This window comes from Narcine bancroftii, chromosome 4, assembly GCF_036971445.1.
Source record: "Narcine bancroftii isolate sNarBan1 chromosome 4, sNarBan1.hap1, whole genome shotgun sequence".
Classification (NCBI taxonomy): domain Eukaryota; kingdom Metazoa; phylum Chordata; class Chondrichthyes; order Torpediniformes; family Narcinidae; genus Narcine; species Narcine bancroftii.
The window spans coordinates 15,609,228-15,630,989 of record NC_091472.1 but is presented as its reverse complement, the minus strand read 5'-3'; the positions used below and the strand labels follow the sequence as shown (position 1 = coordinate 15,630,989).

At 43.6% G+C, this 21,762-nt stretch overlaps 1 protein-coding gene across 4 annotated transcripts in view; it reads right to left on the bottom strand.

Annotated features, from left to right (window-relative positions):
- Positions 1-5,915: 5,915 nt before the first annotated feature.
- The window catches only part of fam120b (family with sequence similarity 120 member B), a 160,139-nt gene continuing 144,292 nt past the window's right edge, over positions 5,916-21,762 (bottom strand). For all 4 annotated transcript variants that reach the window (XR_011355551.1, XR_011355550.1, XM_069930812.1 and 1 more), the window contains one exon: positions 5,916-6,276. The gene's annotated coding sequence lies outside the window, so the exon portion shown is untranslated. The remainder of the gene's footprint in view (positions 6,277-21,762) is intronic.

Here is a 21,762-nt window from a genome sequence, read left to right as displayed (position 1 = left end):
ACATAGGTGCTCTGTGGTTAGTAAGCGATTGCTTAAGGTGGTATGTGGGTGGAAAGAAAAAGTTTGAAAGCCACTGTTTTAATCGTCCCTCATTGACTCGTCCTGTGCATGGTTTCAGAACTCCAAAGGAAATGGGCCAATGACAATTTTTCTCAAGCAAAATATTTCAGTAACAATTGGATCTTGAGCAGTGATTCTCAACCTTCCCTTCCCACTCACAGCCCACCGTAATAAATGGTCTGCCTCTTTTTCTTTGGCTTGGCTTCGCGGACGAAGATTTATGGAGGGGGTAAAAAGTCCACGTCAGCTGCAGGCTCGTTTGTGGCTGACAAGTCCGATGCGGGACAGGCAGACACGATTGCAGCGGTTGCAAGGGAAAATTGGTTGGTTGGGGTTGGGTGTTGGGTTTTTCCTCCTTTGCCTTTTGTCAGTGAGGTGGGCTCTGCGGTCTTCTTCAAAGGAGGTTGCTGCCCGCCAAACTGTGAGGCGCCAAGATGCACGGTTTGAGGCGTTATCAGCCCACTGGCGGTGGTCAATGTGGCAGGCACCAAGAGATTTCTTTAGGCAGTCCTTGTACCTTTTCTTTGGTGCACCTCTGTCATGGTGGCCAGTGGAGAGCTCGCCATATAATACTGCCTCTAATTTTAAGGTAACTAGTATTCTTGCGACTCTGTAACCAAGCAGCCTGGCAGACTCTTCTCTGTATGCTTTCAAACTCACACGTGGAATCCTCTTGAGCCTGTCTGTACAATCTGTTCCAACCACTGCCTAATCTGGCGACCCTTATAACATTTGCCATCTTTGAATTAGCGTTCTGTGTCCTTCACCGAAATATGTACAGGACGTCAGGGGCAAAAGATGGGTCAATGTTAAACTTTTAATGTGCACCTTAGACGAGACCCAGAACTTAAATCAGCTGAAGAGTGGGGTCTTAACAATAATGATAATTATTTTATTGTCATGCACATTGTACAATGTATGCAAGCATCAACATTCTTGCCTGCTGTAGCCAAGCATGTACTTGTAAAGAAAAGCTATAACATTAATGGAATTAAATTGAAACAGACAATAAATATATATGTTAGATATAGCAGAGCTTTGGATAATCTTAATATAACTAAGAATTAAGGTTAAAAGCACAATGCTGGAGAAACTCAGCAGGTCAAACACTACTTTTACATAGCGGTTAATGCACTGCTATTACAGCGCTAGCGATTGGGATAGGGGTTCAAATCTGGCACTGTCTGTAAAGAGTTTGTATGTTCTCCTTGTGTCTGTGTGGGTTTTCCCCGGGTGCCCCAGTTTCCTCCCATTGGGGGTGAAGATCATTTGGGTGTAATTGGGTGGCACAGGCTCATGGGCCAAAAGGGCCTGTTACCGAGCTCTACCTATGTCTACATCATGTCACAAAGATACATCACCAACCTTTCGAGCTTGAGTCCTTTATCAAGATATGAACAAAATGTAGGCAGGCGCCCATACAAAATGGTGGGGGTGGGGCAGGAAGGGGACAGGGGAAGCGCAGCCCCACAGACAGGAGGTTATAGGTGGATAAGGGAGGAAAGGTACACCAACAAATAGGGGAGGGCGGATGGCTCTGTGAATGATGAGGGAAGGGAGTGGAGAGCTGAGCAAAAGAAGACAGGTTTATGGAGAAGAGAGGGAGAACGGGGAAGTGGGCTAGCAGAAACCAGGAGTCGATGTTAATGCCATCAGGTTGGAGGGTGCCCAGATGGAAAATCAGGTGTTGCTCCTCCAATTTACGGGTGGTCTGGGTTTGACAGTACATGGGCCATGGACAGACACGTCAGCATGGGAGCTGGGCACAGAAATGAAATTGTTGGCAACTGGGAGATCCCCGTCATTGATGCAGACAGAGTGATAGTCCTTTACTTCAATCACGGTGTCTGCAGACTTTCGTGTTTTACTCCTTAAGCTGCCCAGGACAAAAAGACGGGTTTCTAGGAAAGCGTAGGAATTGCGGGCATGTGGAAGAGAGGCTATTTCAGTGGGATCTAATTTCTGTATTTCCCTGTCCCTGCCTGGTCTGAGTGAAAGGGGAATGGAGCAATGTATTGAAGGCACACGTGTGGTCTGTTTGAATAAGTAAAATGTTGTATTCAGTATGCTGTTACGAGGAAGCAGGTCCACAGTGTCAGCTGCCGTCTAATCCATACAGGGTTTAAACGGCCTGTCAATGGAACTGACGGTGGTCTTATTTAAAAATACTGCAGCCATGGGGGTCTGCACCCAAGATGGCATCACCAATGACCAGCAGCAGCCATGAGGGGCTACAGATTCTGAGGAAGCAGAAGGTGATCCTCCGTTTGATAAGGTGAAGGAGACAACCCACGGGATGGTGATCACGGCGACGGACCAGCGAGGGGCTCTGAGGCTGATGGCGACTCGAGGCAAGGAACCCATGCAGGCTGTGGGCTGCTGGTGACTGGGGGTCAAGGCATTCACACCAGGCTATGGGCAGCAGGAGACTGGATCAAGGCTGAATGAAGGGGTACCAGGTATTGGAACGGGGATGCGAGAGAGCACTGAAGGGTTCCTGATTGTGTCGGAGGTTCAGATCTGGAGCTCGGGCTGCTGATGGTTTGGACTGGACTGGACTGTGGCTACGGAAGTGCTAGAGGCGAATCCACAGACCGAGGGGGTCTCTCTTTTACTTCTGACTGTAAGAGGCGCTTCAGGCAATTTCTGCCGAGGGCCTTACGGCAGACGAAAACAAATGTCGTGTACTATGGCACTGTCTTGATTACATGACAATAAATTGAATTTTGAATCTTGAACCTTGAGTTTTGATAAGAACATTTGGCTCCTGGAGTAATGGATACCATTGCACCTTATTATTGAAGGGATTCACAAGAGGGGATGTTTATATCGTTAAAAAAAATTACTGCCATTCCTTTGCACTGTCTGAGGAAAAGTGAAATCTGAGCAGAAAATGCTTTCAATGCCATTGCACTCAGTGGCTCAGTGCCCATAGCAACCGAAGCACTTCATCAACTTGGTAAACAGATGGTCAGTGTGCAACAGGCAACATATGTGACAATGAGGCCTGACATCACCACAGATGGAGGGTGGAGAGAAGGCTAGTGCAGAAACATAACCTGACATTTCCTCCTCATTTGGTTCTGCATTGTAATCTCTCACACATGTAGATTAGTTGAGTTTATTCAAGCAGAAGGTAAAAAGCAGTGTGGAACCTGCTCCTATGCAAGACTCCCAACCACTCGGCACTCACAGAACAAGGAGCCCCTGGACCACTGTTCTGGTCATGTTTGCTAAAAATATTACTCAAGGTTCAATTTATTGTCATATTGTAATAAGACAGTGTCATAATATATGAAATTTCTTTTTGCCTGCTGCAAGGCAGCCAGATTTGCCACTGCAGTCTTTGCAGTCAGATTAATGGTCAGAGAGAGAGAAGCAAAAACTCCCTGCAACATTCCAACCATTTTGGGCAGCATGGTTAGTGAGGTGGTTAGCGTAATGCTGTCACAGCACCAGTGACTGGGTACGAATACCCGTGCAAGTCTGTAAGGAGTTTGCACATTCTCCCTGTGGCTGCGTGGGTTTCCTCCCGGTCTTGCAGTCTCCTCCCACCGGTCATTTGGGTGTAACTGGATGGCACGGGCTCGTAGGCCGAAAGGGCCTGTTACCTTGCTGTTTGTCTACCAAAAACTAAATAAATAATAAAAAAATAAGAATCATCATATCTCTACATCTGGTTCCTTCAAACCTGAAACATTGGTTGTTTCTTTATCTTTGCTATATGAAGTTCACTGTTTGACCTGCTGTGTTTCTCCAGAAATGTTCATTTACTATCTTGTTCCTTCTTTTCCTAAACCATTTCTCCCCGTGAAGAGCATTCAGTTTTTAGTTAGTGGTATGGTTCTGCAGTAAGTAGTTATACTTGTATGTAGTGTTATGAGCCCAGAGGACCCCAAAACCCAGCAGCAATAGATATTCACCAAGAGTTAAACAAAAGTTGCTTTTAATTATCTTTAAACATGAAAATAGAATCAGTCTTTAACTTGTCACTATTAACTTTCTTAACGTAACCCCCTTCTAATTCTAAGCGTACGTGTATGTAATGTGTGTGTAAGTTCAGAAAAGTTCTTTGGTTCACAGTCCCATCTCACTTCTTGATCCTCCAAGTTCACTGGTTGCAGGCAATTCTTATACTGTGCACAGAATTTAACATTTATAAAGTTCACCAGGCTTTGGTGCTTGAAAGGTAAATGGTTACCACTCAGGAAGGTTCTTGTCAGTTTTCAGAGAGAGATTTGTTGTTCCAGGACATCCACAACTGATCAGTCATTCCAGTATCTTGCTGACAAAACTTTCCCCCTTCAGGGTTCTCTGGATGATAACCTTTTTCTTTCAGGTCACCAACAAGTTCCATTTTGTTTCTCTTATTCCAGGTGAATCATTAAACAGCCAGTCATCTCCTCTTGCATGAACCACAAGGGCTTTCACCAAGCCTTCTTCCAAATGGGGCTTTCCACAAGCTTGCCAGCTTGTCCTGTTCTCGTCCCAGCTGCTTCTGCTGGCTTTAACACTGTGGAAGTGATCTTCGTAGCCCCTTTCAGGTGGTTTTTCCTGGGAAATGCGGCTCTGGAGCCGGCTGCGGGTGTTGGTGTGGACCTTTCAGGTGGCAGCGCTGAAGGTGCTGTTCTGCCATCTGAAAGGTCCACAGTGGGGAGAGCTGCCACAGAGCAAACGTCGGCTTCTGGGACTGGGGCAGCCAGCCTGGGACTTTGGGGCCAGCCTCCCTAGCCCTGTAGTCCCGCATCGGCTGCCCAGCCCTGTAGTCCTGCACTGGCGGCTGCTCCAGCCCTGACGTCCCGCACTGGGGAACTGTCAGGCACAGGGAGTTGGTTCACCGGCTGACTGTCATCAGCCCACCCCCTACTAGTTGCTTTGCCTTCCTGCTTTCAGGTGCCGAGGGGGAGCGCTTGGATATACATCCCTGAGGTGGGTTGAGTAAGTGCTCTTCAGGGACGGGTTTTCCGCTTTCAGGTGGCCTCCTGACAGCTGCATTTGGGTATTATAGGTGACTTTACATTCAGGTATTCTGGCCATCTGAAAACAGCTTGTCTGCATCTCTCTCTCAAAGTCTGTTTAACTCTCTCTGCTTGCAAAACCACATGACCCTCCTAGAACAACAAGTTCTCTTCCAGGCAATCTGTGGCTCCAACAAGATCTTTCATCTGTTGCCTTTTGTAAACAACAATCCATTAGTGAAGTTTCTTGAGCACTCTTCAAAGCTCTTGCAAAAGCTGTGGAGCCGATATGTCTAACATGGGGCAGAGCTCCAGTATTTTAAATAAAATCTGTTTTAAAGTGTTTGTATGTGACCTACTCTAACAAACCTTTCCCAATTTATCTCCCCAAAACATATCTATATACTCTGTCACAGTAGGCTTGTGCATTCAAGACTTCTGGGTTATTTGACGATCAGGAGACCCTGTCTGATGCACTTGACTCGTGGATTCTTTTCACACTAAGAAGCCTGAAAATTTGTGCTATTGCAGTGCTAGTGACCCAGATTCGAATCCTGCAACATCTGTAAGGAATTTGTACGTTTTCCCCGTGTCTGCTTGGTTTTCCCTGGGGTTCAGGTTTCCTCTAACCCTCCAAAACATATAAAGGTTATAGATTAATTTGGGTGGCACAAGTTTAAAATGGCTGGAATCGGCTTCTACCGTGCTTTAAAAAAATTCACGGTATATTAAAACAAATCACAGTGCTGATCCGCACTACAAGTTGAAACTTGACACCTTTCTCATCTTTGAACGCACATTTCTGATAAACTAAACGCACATTTCCGGTAAACTACGAGAATCCTGCACTAGTTTCAGTAGAACCTGCCCATCCTTAACTGAGAGCTGGCAACAGAAAGGTGTTAACCATTTATTAGATTAACTCAAGTTCTTGAAAGTTCACTTAAACCTCTTTGGCTTGGCTTCACAGACGAAGATTTATGGAGGGGTAATGTCCACGTTAGCTGCAGGCTCGTTTGTGTGACAAGTCCGATGCGGGACAGGCAGACACGGTTGCAGCGGTTGCAAGGGAAAATTGGTGGGTTGGGGTTGGGTTTTTCCTCCTTTGTCTTTTGTCAGTGAGGTGGGCTCTGCGGTCTTCTTCTGCGGTCTTCTTTAAAGGAGGTTGCTGCCCGCCGAACTGTGAGGCGCCAAGATGCACGGTTGGAGGCGATATCAGCCCACTGGCGGTGGTCAATGTGGCAGGCATCACTTAAACCTGATGGCAAAAAAAATGACATGGGATATGCGGCAGCCATTTTGAACATAGCAAGGTCCCTGATGATAACCAGATAATCTATTTAAACGATGTTGGGTGAGAAGCAACACCCTCAACCTCTGACCTGATATCCACAGATGCTGCGTCTGTGGAAACCTAAACTGAATGGGAATAATGCTGTCAAATATTAGTTTTAAATCTTTCAATACTAACCTTGTGCAGAAGCACACGTTGCACCTCCCTTCAAAGTTCTGAATGACATGACATGATGTGTATTATTAGTGCATCACCAATGTCTATCAATTATTAATAAGTTTAGGCAGCAAATATGATCAGAATATTTGACTGCATAATTTTGTAGTCCAGCCTCACGCTGCATGAGTACAATCTGCAGAAGAGGCAATGGTTGGCAATTGGGGAGGGGGACATTAGTTTTTTTTTGGGAGGGGACATTAGTGATGTTCTCCACCACTGTCCAAGAACACAGAAATCCCAGAATCCCTCTGATCTCTGCACCAACAAGCTCAGTTCACTAGTTTTAACCAGTTGGAAGAAATAAAGCAAATATGCATCTAACAAAGGATTATCTATGATATAATGTCCACATCTTTATTCTGACCAGGTGAACCATGCCCCTCTAGGTGGTCAGTGAACAGATTGCAACCTGTTTCATGGAGATTGAGCTCAAATCTGGCGTTGCTTTGAATTAAATAGTTGCCAGGACTACAGCGAGTGGGAGCTGGTGGTTGGGGTGAGAGAAACTTTTATTAAAAGTCAGTACAGATCATATTGCTAGATTTCCTCAATAAGTGATGGAAAGCAAGTTGAAACACAGAAATGCTGGAGAAACTCAGCAGGTCTCACATTCTCCACAGGAGGTAAAGATATATAACTGACGTTTGGGATCTGAGCCCTTCCTCAAGGTCTTCATACGGTTCTCTATCTCTCCCGCCCATGGACACCACGAGACCTGCTGAGTTCCTCCAGAATTTCTGGATTTTCACTCCAATCACAATGCCTACAGATTTTTGTGTTTCACTCTGAAAGCAACTTGAAAGCAGGACCAATTCAGGCTTTCCCTCATTACTCCAAGGAGCTACTTCCTCCATGAGAAAACCAACATACTGCTTTCAATAAAGACATATTTCAGCTTTCTCCCTTGTCTGGAAAAGCTGGGCAGCACGCAACAAGAAAAAGCCCTGAAGCTCCAGTATTTTAAATAAAATCTGTTTTAAAGTGTTTGTATGTGACCTACTCTAACAAACCTTTATATTAGCAGTCGAAAACATGTACACATTGTTGCTGTGAGTTCAATAAACTCCTGCCATGGAAACATGCACCTGGTTTCTGGGGGACCTGTACTATGCTCATTAATCCCTTATAAGATGATAAGAATTAAATGGTTGGGCTGCTGCAGTTACTACAGCAGAACCTATTTCCTGAGTGCACTGGGAACTGCCACACTGCATCTTTATTCTCCATCTTGACTTCTGTTGGTGCGTACTGCATTGTGAAAGATTCCCCCTGCTCCTTTTGCGCGTCAAGGCTTTTCCCTTAATCAAAGAGGTTTAAGGATGAGGAATCATGGTTCTGCCAGTCTCTACGCCCCTCTAGTTGCTGTGAGCGAAAGGTCGCCTGCAGATCTGGCTGATTTACTGACCTGACGTCAATGGGAATGGGAACCAAGTATTGGATCCAGGATTCGAGCTCTGGCTCCAGAAGGGCCTAGGGCACTAAAGGGTTCCTGATTACATCTGGAGTTCAGGCTGCCACCGGTTTGAACTGGAGTCTGCACAGCTGCCGGAGAGCAGAAGGTGAACCACAGACACTCAGTGTCTCTGAAGGGATTCACTTTTGCTTCTCTTTCTCCTTTTGTTAGGGGTGCCAGGCAATGTTCTTGGTGACTCCTTGACCCCTTATGTCGGACAAAAGTTGAAGTATATCATGCATATTCCATTTTAATGTAGTATGACCTGACAATACAAGGAACTTGAACCTCTATGCATGGACTGTCTCCTGCTCTCTCGAGTCTTGCTACCTTATATGAACTTGATCTGGGACCCGTGTGCTTTCATGTGCATCAAAAGACCATTCATCATACCAGTGTCCAAAAAAAGCAAGGTGACCTGCCTCAACATCTACTGGCCGGTGATACTTACATCTAGAGAGGTAGGTAATGGGGCAAATCAACTCCTGTTATCAGGAAGAACCTGGACCCACTTCAATTTGCCTACTGTCACAACAGGTCAACAGCAGATGCGATCACTGCTTTAGATCACCAAGACACCTACGTCAGCTTGTTGTTCCTTGATTACAGCTCAGCATTAAACATTGTCACACCAGCAAAACGAATAATCAAACCAAGGTATCTTGGACCATTCCCCTCTTTGCAACTGGATCCTTGACGTTGACACATCCAATGCTGATTAAACCACACGGGTCCTCATCAAGTTCATATAAAGTGGCAAGAGTCGGCAGAGAGCAGGAGATATTCCATGCACATAGGTTCAAGTTCCTTTTATGGTCATGCAATATTACATTAAAAATGGAGTTTGCATGATATACTTCAACTTTTGTTTGCCTTAAAACAAAGAGCATTGCCCGGCACCCCCAACAATAGAAGAAAGAGAAGCAAAAGAGAATCCCTTCAGAGTCACTCAGTGTCTGTAGATTCACCTCCTCCCTTCCTGCAGATGCACAGACTCCAGTTCAACCCAGCGCGGATTGGCCAAGTCACCACCTCCTCCTCGCTATTCTTCAACACAAGGGCACCTTGAGGCTGCATGCCTCAGCCCCTGCTCTGCCCGCTATACTCTCATTATTGCGTAGCCAAGTTCAGCTCAAACACAAGATTCACTGACACCACCACTGTTGTGGTCAAATTATGGGGAAATGATGAGTCAGGATAGAGATTGACAATCTGGTCGTGCGATGCCAGAATAAACTAGCTCCCCATATCAGCAAGACCAAGAAGCTTATTGTGGACTTCAGGAAGGCAAGGTCAAGGGACTATAAACCATGATGGCAGTGGAGAGTTTTAGTACCTTCAAGTTCCTGGGAGTCCATGTATTGGACAACATCTCCTAGAACAAGCACATCAAGGCATCCATGAAGAAGGCACACCAATACATTTTCTTTTTAAGAAGTCTAAGGAGGTTGGTTATGCCATTGAATGCACTATTGAACTTCTAAAGGTGTAGTGTAGACAGTATGAATCATAGCCTGGTTTGGCAACTTGTCCCTAGGAACGGAGAAGCTGCAGAGAGCAGTAAACTAAGCCAAGTCATTAATGGGCACCAATCTCTCGACCGTTGAGAACATTTATGTGAGATGCTGCCTCAAGAAAGCAGACACCATAAAGGTCCCCCATTACCCTGGTCACAATCTCTCCTTGCTGCTACCTTTATGCAGAAGGTATAGAAATCTAAAGTCCAGCATCTCTAGGTTCAAGAACAGTATTTTCTCGACAGCTATTAGGCACTTGAACCTTCCCAGATTAACTTACCATAACCATAAGCTACTCTGAGACCACCAAACTGTCTGTCTATACTATTGAAACATAACCTTTTTTCTTCCACTAACTACAACTATAAATATTTATCTCTCCTTTTATATTTATTACTTTTCTTCTATCTTGGCATACATTGGCAATTTAATTTATACTATTGTAGTTGGAATATCTTATGTACCCATGTGGCTGCAGCAAGTAAGAATTTCAGTCCATCTGTACATTGTATTTATATACATGACAATAAACTCTCATCAACTTTGTCATCTTCCACCTCCCTGTGGGAAATGTTTGCTCACTATTAACCTGTAAAATCATACATATCTTGAAGGTTGGCAGATGAAGTCTCTGGAGTAAGGGAGGAAAGTTTAGGGGAGACATCTTTGTACACAGTTGTGGGTGCTTGGAATGCCTTGCCATGGATGATGGTGGAGGCTGAACCACTAGGGGCATTTTGGAGACTCTTAGACTTGCACACAGGTGAAAGAGAAATAGAGGTTATGAGGTAGGAAGGGTTTACCATAGTTTTTTTGGTAGGTATAGGTCAGCTCAACATTGCTGTGCTACAATGTTTGCTGTTCTAATAAGGTCTTGAAACAGGCGCAGTTATATTCACTGGTCATTTACAGACCATCATTCAAAAGTAAATCCTGCCACTTCACTGTGCATTTTGCTTTATTTCTCATCACTAGAAGAATAAAGGAACAGGTGAAGATGAGTCTATTGCAACCTTTAGACCTGTGTTGTCTCTGAAAGAACGATGCAGTTACGGTACTCCTCTGCCTGTGTTCATATTTTGATCCCAAAATTGTTTTCCATTTTCGTTCCTTTTTGAAAGTTACCCTTTTCAAGACTGCTTCGAAGACGTGGCAGGATCTCATGACAGGCTGAAGCAAGTTACAATTCCCACTGCTTTCTTGGAGTATTGGCTACATTGCTTGAATGCATGAAATCCGTTGGGAATTCTGTGCTCCTTATGCCTTGAACTGTTCAATTGCGTCTAATAACATTAACGAAGGGAGGGGGACGAACTGCATGATCGGAACTCAAAGCTCTTTGCGGGCAGCAAAACTTGTTGCATTGTGCAACTGAGATTTAAAAGTGAAATTCACAGATTTTTAAACTGTCAATAATATTCTTAGAATGAACTTTCTATGCTCCAGAAATAGGAATAGAAAGAGGAGGAAATAGAATGAGAAGTAGTATTAAAGAGAAATAGTATTAATGTTTCAGGTCAACCTTTTTCCCATTTTAGAACATAAGAAACTGAAAAAAGTATCCAGATTTGCTTCGCCAGTCATTAAGATCAGGACTGACCTGATCGTGGTGAGAGACAAAATTTTGCAGATGCGGTGATTGTAGTAATGTTGGAAGAACTCAGCAGTCTCACAGCGTCCATTGGAGGTAAAGAAACTGGTGATATATCTTTACCTCCTATGGACGCTGTGAGACCAGTTGAGTTCCTCCATCATTTCTGTTTGATCTGATCTTGGCCTCAGATCCGAATTAGTTCTCCATAATACGGACCAATAAAATCCATTTCACTTTTGAATATGGTTAATGGCGGCCTCCACAGCTCATCGGTGTGGAGAATTTCAAAAATCCATGATCTGATTAGAAATTCCTTATTGTCCTACCCTAAAATGGCTAACATCTTACTTTGGCACCAAACCATCTCCTCCTCCCAAATTACACCAGGAAGTTCATTCATTTTTTGCAGTTCAGGGATGGATGATTGACCTGAATCTCTTGTGCAGTCAGTGGCTGAACTGAGAAGGCTGAGGATTGGGTTTCTCTGCAGACTTGGGGTGACCTGTCAGCAACTGCCGCCAAGGGACCAACACATTTTCCCAATATGGGAATGGATCAGGAAAATGGGAGCAAAGGTTGGATCACGGGGGAGAAATGAGCGATCGAAGTTGCTCTACCCAAGACTGATAGAATTTGCAGAGGGTGGCAATCGCAGCTCATGCTAATCTCCCTGCCATCGATTCTCTCTACACTTCCCAATGCTTCAGGAAAGCAGCAGCCAACAAATTAAAAGACCCATCCCACCATGGTTATACTCTCTTCTCCCCACTCCTGGAGCGAAGATGATACAAAAGTTTGAAAACATCCACCTTCAGATTCAAAGACAGCTTCTTCCCCACAGTTAAAATCACCCTGCTCTTGCTCTGTTTTAACTAAACTTTTTCTCTGTAACATACTGTGACAGAGTATATAGATATGTTTTTGGGAGATAATTTGGGAAAGTTTTGTTAGAGTAGGTTACATACAAAGACTTTAAAACAGATCTTATTTGAAATACTGGAGCTCTGCCCCATTCTCGACATATCAGCTCCACAGCCTTTGCAAAAGCTTTGAAGGGTGCTCAAGAGACTTCACTAATGGATTGTTGTTTACAAAATGCAACAGATGGAAGATCTTGTTGGAGCCACAGACTGTCTGGAAGAGAACTGTTGTTTTAAGAGAGTCATATAGTTTTGCAAGCAGAGAGAGTCAAACAGGCTTTCTCTCTCAGAGAGAGAGAGAGAGAGAGAGAGAGAGGGAACAGAGATCACTTCTCTAGTGTTACAGCCAGCAGAAGCAAATTGGACTGGAACAGGATAAGCTGGCAAGCTTATGGAAAGCACCATTTGGAAGACAGCCTGGTCAAAGCCCTTGTGGTTCATGCAAGGAGGACTGGCTGTCTAATGCTTCACTTGGAGTAAGAAAACAAAAAAGGAACTCTGTGATGACCTGAAAGAAAGGGGTGATCATCTGGAGAACCATGAAGGGAAAAGTTTCATCAGCAAGAAACTGAAGTGGCTGATTAAAAAGGAACAACAAATCTCTTTCTGAAAACCAACAAGAACCTTCCTGAGCGGTAACCATTTACCTTTCAAGCACCAAAGCCTGGTGAACTTTATAAATGTTAAATTCTGTGCATAGTATAAGAATTGCCTGCAACCAGTGAACTTGGGGAGGAGTCACGTGATGGAGTAGTGGCCGGACAGTGAACTCCAGCCCTCTCCAGAAAAGTCGGGAAAAACAAAGGAAAACACAAAGGCACAGAAATAAAAGTGAAAAAAAAGTGAGTATAAAGGTGGAAAGAAGATGGCGACAAAAAAAGAAAAATCGAAAGCAACGGTAAGAAGAGAGGAAGAGAAGACAATGGAGGAAGAAGGTGAAGGCCTTACCTGTTCGAAGAGGCCCGCGGTGGAGAGAGAAACCCGCTCCCTCAGGTCGGTAGATAATGGACTACAAAAATGGCTCGCTGAACCGAGAAAAAGCGCGCAACCGCGCATGCGCGAGGAGTCGCGCATGCGCGATGCGCATGAAAAAAAACACACCGACGGGAGGGGGGACCAGCTGGGGAGTCGATCTCCACAGCCGGCAACAACAGCTGCAGAACACCTGCAGCAAGAAGAGACCACAGAAGACAATGCAAACAAGAAAGAAGAGAAGGAAAGGGCAACAAAGAAACAACAGATGGCCAACCCAGAGGAAGAAGAAGAGGAAGAGGAAGAGTACAGTGAAATAGAAGAAGAAGGGAAAGGCAAGATAAAGGATTTACTTTCTCTTATTAAAGAATACATGGAGTCATTTAAAGAATGGCAAACACAGGAATTTAATGATTTAAGAAAAAGAATAAACAACACAGAAGAGAAAATGAATAAAATAGATATGACCTTAACAGAAATGGGAAAGAAAATGGACAAGATGGAAGAGTGGGCAGTAGCAGCAGAAATGGAGGTAGAAGACTTAAAAAAGAAATTGGAGGAATCTAATAAAAAAGCTATAGAGACACAAGAACTGTTAGCTCAAAAAATAGATATAATGGAAAATTATAACAGAAGAAATAACATAAAGATAGTGGGCCTTAAGGAAGATGAAGAAGGCAAGAATATGAGGGAGTTTATAAAAGATTGGATCCCTAAGACCCTAGGATGTCCAGAACTACAGCAAGAAATGGAAATAGAAAGGGCACATAGAGCATTGGCCTCTAAACCACAACAACAACAAAAACCAAGATCTATTGTAGTAAAATTCCTAAGATATACTACAAGAGAAAAGGTACTGGAGAAGACAATGGAAAAAGTAAGAGAGGGCAACAAACCACTGGAGTATAAAGGGCAAAAAATCTTCATTTATCCAGATATAAGTTTTGAACTCCTAAAGAAGAGAAAAGAGTTCAATACAGCAAAGGCGATTTTATGGAAGAAAGGGTATAAATTTATACTAAAGCATCCAGCGGTATTGAAAATATTTATTCCAGGACAACAAAACAGACTATTCTCGGACCCAGAAGAAGCACGAAAATTTCCAGAACAATTACAAAAATAGACTGAGGGATGAAGACGGGTAATGAGAGTAAAAATGATCACGATTGATATGTATGTGGGTAAAGAGGTATAAGAGTGAATAGATAAAATGTGCATATGTGAAGGTATCTGTACTTAGAGGAAAATATAGATAGTATAGACAAGAATGAATAAGGGAAGGAAATGGAATAGAGAGAATAAGGAGGGAATTAAAAGAGTGACCTTTGTTACATATGAAAAGTGAAATCTTTTCTGGGGAGGGCTGGGTGGGGAGAAATAGCGGTCACTGCAAAATCAGTTGACGCTTGCGAGTGAATTAGCAAACCCAAATGGAGAGGGGAGATGTGGTTGTCCGACAAGGGATAAAGGACAACTCAGGAGGGGAAGGGGAGATTGGGGATAAAGAAGATATAAATAGAAGAATAAGGAAAATGTTGGATGTTATAGGAATGTTGTCTTATAAAGAGTTGAAAATAAGAAAACAGAAATGGAAAAGGAGGAAAGGTAATGATGGAAAAACGGAAGGAGAAGATAAACAAAGTATAAAATGGCTACGCTGAACTATATGACTTTAAATATTAATGGAATACATAACCAAATTAAAAGGAAGAAACTACTAAATTTACTGAAAAAGGAAAAAATTGATATAGCATTTGTCCAAGAATTGGAGCACAAGAAATTAAAGAGAGATTGGGTAGGACATGTAACAGCAGCATCATATAATTCAAAAGCAAGAGGAGTAGCTATATTAATTAGTAAAAATGTGCCATTTAAAATAGAAGAGGAAATAATAGATCCAGCAGAGAGATATGTTATGATAAAATGTCAGATATATTCGGAGTTTTGGAATTTACTTAATGTATATTCACCTAACGAAGAAGATCAAAAGTTTATGCAAGATATCTTTTTGAAGGTAGCTAATACGCAAGGGAGCATACTAATAGGAGGGGATTTCAACCTGAATTTGGATCCAAATATGGATAAAACGGGGAAAAAAATTAACAGGAAGAACAAAGTAACCAAATTTATAATTAAATCAATGCAAGAAATGAAACTTTTGGATATATGGAGGAAACAAAACCCAAAAGAAAAGGAATACTCATACTACTCAGCTAGAGATAAAACATACTCAAGAATAGACCTATTTTTGTTATCAGCTAGTATGCAGGATAGAGTAAGAAAAACAGAATATAAAGCGAGAATACTATCGGACCATTCACCCTTAATATTGACAGTAAAGCTAGAGGACATCCCTACAAGAATGTATAGATGGAGATTAAACCCCATGCTACTTAAAAGACAGGATTTTAGAGAATTTATTGAAAAACAATTAAAAATGTATTTTGAAGTAAATACGGAATCAGTGGAAGATAAGTTTATACTATGGGACGCAATGAAAGCATTCATTAGAGGGCAAATAATAAGCTATGTAACCAAGATGAAGAAGGACTATAATCAGGAAACAGAGCAGTTGGAAAGGGAAATAGTAAACATAGAAAAAAAATTAGCAATAAAGGAAGATACAACTAAAAGAAGAGAATTGGCGGATAAAAAAATAAAATATGAAACATTACAAACATATAAGGTAGAGAAGAATATAATGAAGACAAAACAGAAATATTATGAACTGGACATGTGAGAGAGTAGAAAAATTTTGGGATGATCTCAATCAGATATTAAATAAAATAACAGAAAACAATATACCAAAGAATCCAGAGATCTTTCTCCTAAGTAACATAAAAAACAAAGAATTTGGAATTGATTTGGAGGATGCACAAGAAAGATTTGTTAAGATAGCCCTAGCCGTAGCAAAAAAATGTATTATGTCAACCTGGAAATTGGAAGATAATTTGAAAATACAACAATGGTATATAGAAATGAATAAATGTATTCCATTAGAAAAAATAACATATAGTTTAAGAAATAATATTGAAATATTCGAACAAGTATGGGAGCCTTACATTAAATACAATAGCGAAAACCTACCGAGGACAAACATTACCTAAGTTGATGGAAGGAGAAGGAAAGAAAAGAATGGACTCTGTAGAATTTCTGGTGTATTTTTGTTGAATGACAACATTGTCTGACTGAATTAATGCAACCTAGATTGTATACCTAAAATGGATGAGGGGGGGGGGTGGGGGGGGCTTGGGAGGAGGGAGGGGGGGGAGAAAAAGTCACTGTAAATGTGTGAAAAAGAAAAAGTGTATATCATGGCTAATGTGATTTATGGTGTGAAAAAAAAATAATTAAAAAAAAACCCAGTGAACTTGGAGGAATGAGAAGTGAGATTGGATTGTAAACCAAAGAACTTGTCTGAACTTACACACACATTCCACACGTGCGCTTAGAATTAGAAGGGGGTTGTTAGGTTATGTAAGTTAATAATGATAAGTTAAAGTTCGATTTTATTTTCATGTTTAAAGATAATTAAAAGCAACTTTTGTTTAAGTAATTATTTGTCTTGGTGAATATCTATTGCTGTTGGGTTTTGGGATCCTCTGGGCTCAAAACAATACACTCTGCACTTCGGTTTATTTTGTATTACCAGTTGAACTCAAGAAGTTGACTTGCCTGGATTTCACACAAAACCAAGTTTTTCCACTGTATTTCAGTGCACATGATGACAAACTATTAAATTTATTAGAAGTGGAAAGTTAGACTGAATCAAGACATACCCATCCCTTAGTTTAAAATCAAAAATATAGTTGGTGGCCTCAATGAGCTGAAGAATTAGGGATGGATTATATTTATTCTTATCTGGGCAACTCATTTTACAAAGCAAGCCTTCATCAGGAATGAAGATCCCTGATTAACCTACTCAAAAGCCCAATTACCTTTCTTAGGAGTGTGCCTGGGATTCCTGAAAACATGGCAATAGGATGAAAGTTTATGATGAAAGTTTGGCACCAATTCTGGAACCCAGCTGCAGCCTGTAAACAAATGCATCTATAATTCAAATGGGGTTAGACATTGCCTCAATTTGAAGATGATACACTTAATTCATAATAATTTTCCCTGGTTGGGATTTCTTTTTCAGATTGCTTCCTTAACATCCTAGCTTTCAATTTGATGATTCCTTTGTGTCATGGAATAGTACAGATCATGTAATATTACACAAAATTGCCTTCTGCCTGCCATAAGGCAAAGAGCCTCCTTTCGTGGTACCCGGCACCCCTTACAGTAAGGAAGAGAAGCAAGAGAGTCCCTTTAGACTCTGAGTGTCCAAGGATTCGCATCCAGTGCTCCCGCCGGCTCTGCAGCCACACAGAATCCTGTTCGATGCATCGGTAACCCGAGCTCCAGATCCAAACCTCCAACACAATGAGGAAGCCTTTAGTGCCCGAGGTCCTTCGGAAGCCCTTCTTGCCTTCAGCGCCCTCTTGAATCCCAGGTCTGACACCTGGTTCCCATGAGCTAGTCTCCAACAGCCCCCAGCCTGTGCGGGTCCATTTAATCCAGGTTGGAAATAGTTGTCATGCTCCCAGACTCTTATCTAGATTTCTGAAGTATTGATTATAGAGGTACAGTATCTGAATCTCACAGCAGCAGCTGGGTATTTTCATTTTAACTCATTAAGTATAACTGAAGGCATCAGAGATTGTTGTGAAAATCCCTCTGGTTTGGAAATGTTTTTTTTTCCGAGAAATAAGGTCTTGTCAATATGTGACCTCAGACCCATAGATGTGATTGACTCTGAACCACCTTCTGAAAAGCAATCAGTTCAAGGACAAATAAGGATTTACAATGAATGTCAGCCCTGCCAATTACACCCATATCATCGAAAGAATAAATAAAAATCAATCCCAATCCATCTTCTTAGAAAACTTGTAGAAAAAGCCACACTTACACCAATGCTTTACTTCATTGATGAACCAAATCTCTGCCACTGCCACTCCACCTCAGCAGCTTAATTACAGACCCTCCTCTCACAAAACCTGCGATAATCTTTCTTTGTTCTTTGGCTTGGCTTCGCGGACGAAGATTTATGGAGGGGGTAAAAAGTCCACGTCAGCTGCAGGCTCGATGTGGCTGACAAGTCCGATGCGGGACAGGCAGACACGGTTGCAGCGGTTGCAGGGGAAAATTGGTGGGTTGGGGTTGGGTGTTGGGTTTTTCCTCCTTTGCCTTTTGTCAGTGAGGTGGGCTCTGCGGTCTTCTTCAAAGGAGGTTGCTGCCCGCCAAACTGTGAGGCGCCAAGATGCACGGTTTGAGGCGTTATCAGCCCACTGGCGGTAGTCAATGTGGCAGGCACCAAGAGATTTCTTTAGGCAGTCCTTGTACCTTTTCTTTGGTGTACCTCTGTCACGGTGGCCAGTGGAGAGCTCGCCATATAACACGATCTTGGGAAGGCGATGGTCCTCCATTCTGGAGACGTGACCCATCCAGCGCAGCTGGATCTTCAGCAGCGTGGACTCGATGCTGTCGACCTCTGCCATCTCGAGTACTTCGACGTTAGGGATGAAAGCGCTCCAATGGATGTTGAGGATGGAACGGAGACAACACTGGTGGAAGCGTTCTAGGAGCCGTAGGTGGTGCCGGTAGAGGACCCATGATTCGGAGCCGAACAGGAGTGTGGGTATGACAACGGCGCTGTATACGCTTATCTTTGTGAGGTTTTTCAGTTGGTTGTTTTTCCAGACTCTTTTGTGTAGTCTTCCAAAGGCGCTATTTGCCTTGGCGAGTCTGTTGTCTATCTCATTGTCGATCCTTGCATCTGATGAAATGGTGCAGCCGAGATAGGTAAACTGGTTGACCGTTTTGAGTTTTGTGTGCCCGATGGAGATGTGGGGGGGCTGGTAGTCATGGTGGGGAGCTGGCTGATGGAGGACCTGTTTTCTTCAGGCTGACTTCCAGGCCAAACATTTTGGCAGTTTCCGCAAAGCAGGACGTCAAGCGCTGAAGAGCTGGCTCTGAATGGGCAACTAAAGCGGCATCGTCTGCAAAGAGTAGTTCACGGACAAGTTTCTCTTGTGTCTTGGTGTGAGCTTGCAGGCGCCTCAGATTGAAGAGACTGCCATCCGTGCGGTACCGGATGTAAACAGCGTCTTCATTGTTGGGGTCTTTCATGGCTTGGTTCAGCATCATGCTGAAGAAGATTGAAAAGAGGGTTGGCGCGAGAACACAGCCTTGCTTCATGCCATTGTTAATGGAGAAGGGTTCAGAGAGCTCATTGCTGTATCTGACCCGACCTTGTTGGTTTACGTGCAGTTGGATAATCATGTTGAGGAACTTTGGGGGACATCCGATGCGCTCTAGTATTTGCCAAAGCCCTTTCCTGCTCACGGTGTCGAAGGCTTTGGTGAGGTCAACAAAGGTGATGTAGAGTCCTTTGTTTTGTTCTCTGCACTTTTCTTGGAGCTGTCTGAGGGCAAAGACCATGTCAGTAGTTCCTCTGTTTGCGCGAAAGCCGCACTGTGATTCTGGGAGAATATTCTCGGCGACACTAGGTATTATTCTATTTAGTAGAATCCTAGCGAAGATTTTGCCTGCAATGGAGAGCAACGTGATTCCCCTGTAGTTTGAGCAGTCTGATTTCTCGCCTTTGTTTTTGTACAGGGCGATGATGGTGGCATCACGAAGATCCTGAGGCAGTTTTCCTTGGACCCAACAAAGCTTGAAAAATTCATGCAGTTTGGCATGCAGAGTTTTGCCGCCAGCCTTCCAGACCTCTGGGGGGATTCCATCCATACCTGCTGCTTTGCCACTTTTCAGTTGTTCGATTGCCTTATATGTCTCATCCAGGGTTAGAACCTCATCCAGCTCTAGCCTTAGGGGCTGTTGAGGGAGCTGGAGCAGGGCGGAATCTTGGACTGAGCGGTTGGCACTGAAAAGAGATTGGAAGTGTTCTGACCATCGGTTAAGGATGGAGATCTTGTCGCCGAGGAGGACTTTGCCGTCTGAGCTGCGCAGCGGGCTTTGGACTTGGGGTGAGGGGCCGTACACAGCCTTTAGAGCCTCGTAAAAACCCCTGAAGTCGCCAATGTCCACGCTGAGCTGGGTTCGTTTGGCGAGGCTAGTCCACCACTCATTTTGGATCTCCCGGAGTTTGCGCTGAATATGGCTGCATGCGCGACGGAAGGCTTGTTTCTTCTCTGGACAGGACGGCTTTGTAAGGTGAGCCTGGTGGGCAGCTCGCTTCTTTGCCAGCAGCTCCTGGATTTCCTGGCTGTTTTCGTCAAACCAGTCCTTGTTTTTCCTGGAGGAGAAGCCCAGTACCTCTTCAGTGGATTGCAGTATGGTAGTCTTCAACTGATCCCAGAGGGTTTTAGGGGACGGGTCCGTGAGGCGGGTTGCATCGTCAAGCTTTGCTTTGAGGTTTGCCTGGAAGTTTCCTCTCGCTTCGTCTGACTGCAGGTTTCCAACATTGAACCTCTTTCTGGGGGCTTTATTGTTCCTGGGCTTTGGCTTGAAGTGAAGGTTGAGCTTGCAGCGAACCAGCCGGTGGTCAGTGTGGCATTCCGCGCTAGGCATGTCCATGGTGTGGAGCACATCTCGTTTGTCACTTTCTCGCACCAGGATGTAGTCCAGGAGGTGCCAGTGTTTGGATCGGGGATGCATCCAGGTGGTCTTAAGGCTGTCCCTCTGCTGAAAAAGGGTGTTTGTAATGACAAGCCGCTGTTCTGCGCAGAGCTCCAACAGGAGGCGCCCATTGTCGTTGCACTTGCCGACGCCATGCTTGCCCAGGATTCCTGGCCAGGTTTCTGAGTCTTTGCCAACACGAGCGTTGAAGTCGCCCAGGATGACAACCTTGTCGGCTGTAGGGGTGCGTTGGATGAGGTTGCGCAGGTCGGTGTAGAACTTGTCCTTTTCTGCTGGTTCCGCCTGGAGGGTTGGAGCATAGACACTGATGAGGGTGATGTGACGCTTGTTTTGAAGGGGGAGTCGCATGGACATGATTCGGTCCGAGAGGCCTGTCGGAAGGTTTTCGAGTTTGGAGGCAATGAAGCTCTTGACCATGAAGCCTATACCAGATAGGCGTCGTTCATCCGAAGGCTTGCCAAACCAGTAGAGTGTGTAGCCCACGCCGCGTTCACCATTAGTTAATTAGGTGAGGATCCAGGCTGATTTATAAAAGAGGTTTGTTGTTATTTTTATTGAGTGACAACATTGTTTGACGGGTTTAATGTATCTTAGATTCTGTACTTTAAATGAATGGGAGGGGAGGTAGGGAGGGTGGGATGGGAAGGGGGGGGGGGAGAAAACAACACTGTATATATTTGAAAAGAAAAATGTATGTATTTTGATCAATGTGGTTTATAGTGTGAAAAAAAATTAAAAAAAAAGAGGTTTGTTGTTTCTAATAACGAAAGATCCAGTTCAGAGAATTTAACCTTCTGCTTGGATTGGATTTGATTTCCAATCTGACTGGAAAAGAGCATTCTATCAGAATGGTGCTCATCCCCTAGTGGAGCAGCGAACCAGTTCAACACAAGGTAGACTGAAACATTCCCTGTACTGTAACATATATTCTTTCAGCAAACTTTTTGGCATTCAAGGAGAATTTGCAAGTTGTTTTAGGATTGGAGAACATATTGCAAAGTTTCCAAGCTTGTGATATCCAGACTTAAGATCCTCAAGGGTCTTTCCCAAGTTATCCCTAGATTTCGGCATTCTTTGATAAAGAGTATGGAATTTTTGAGCTTTTCAACCTCAGAAGATCACAATGTAATC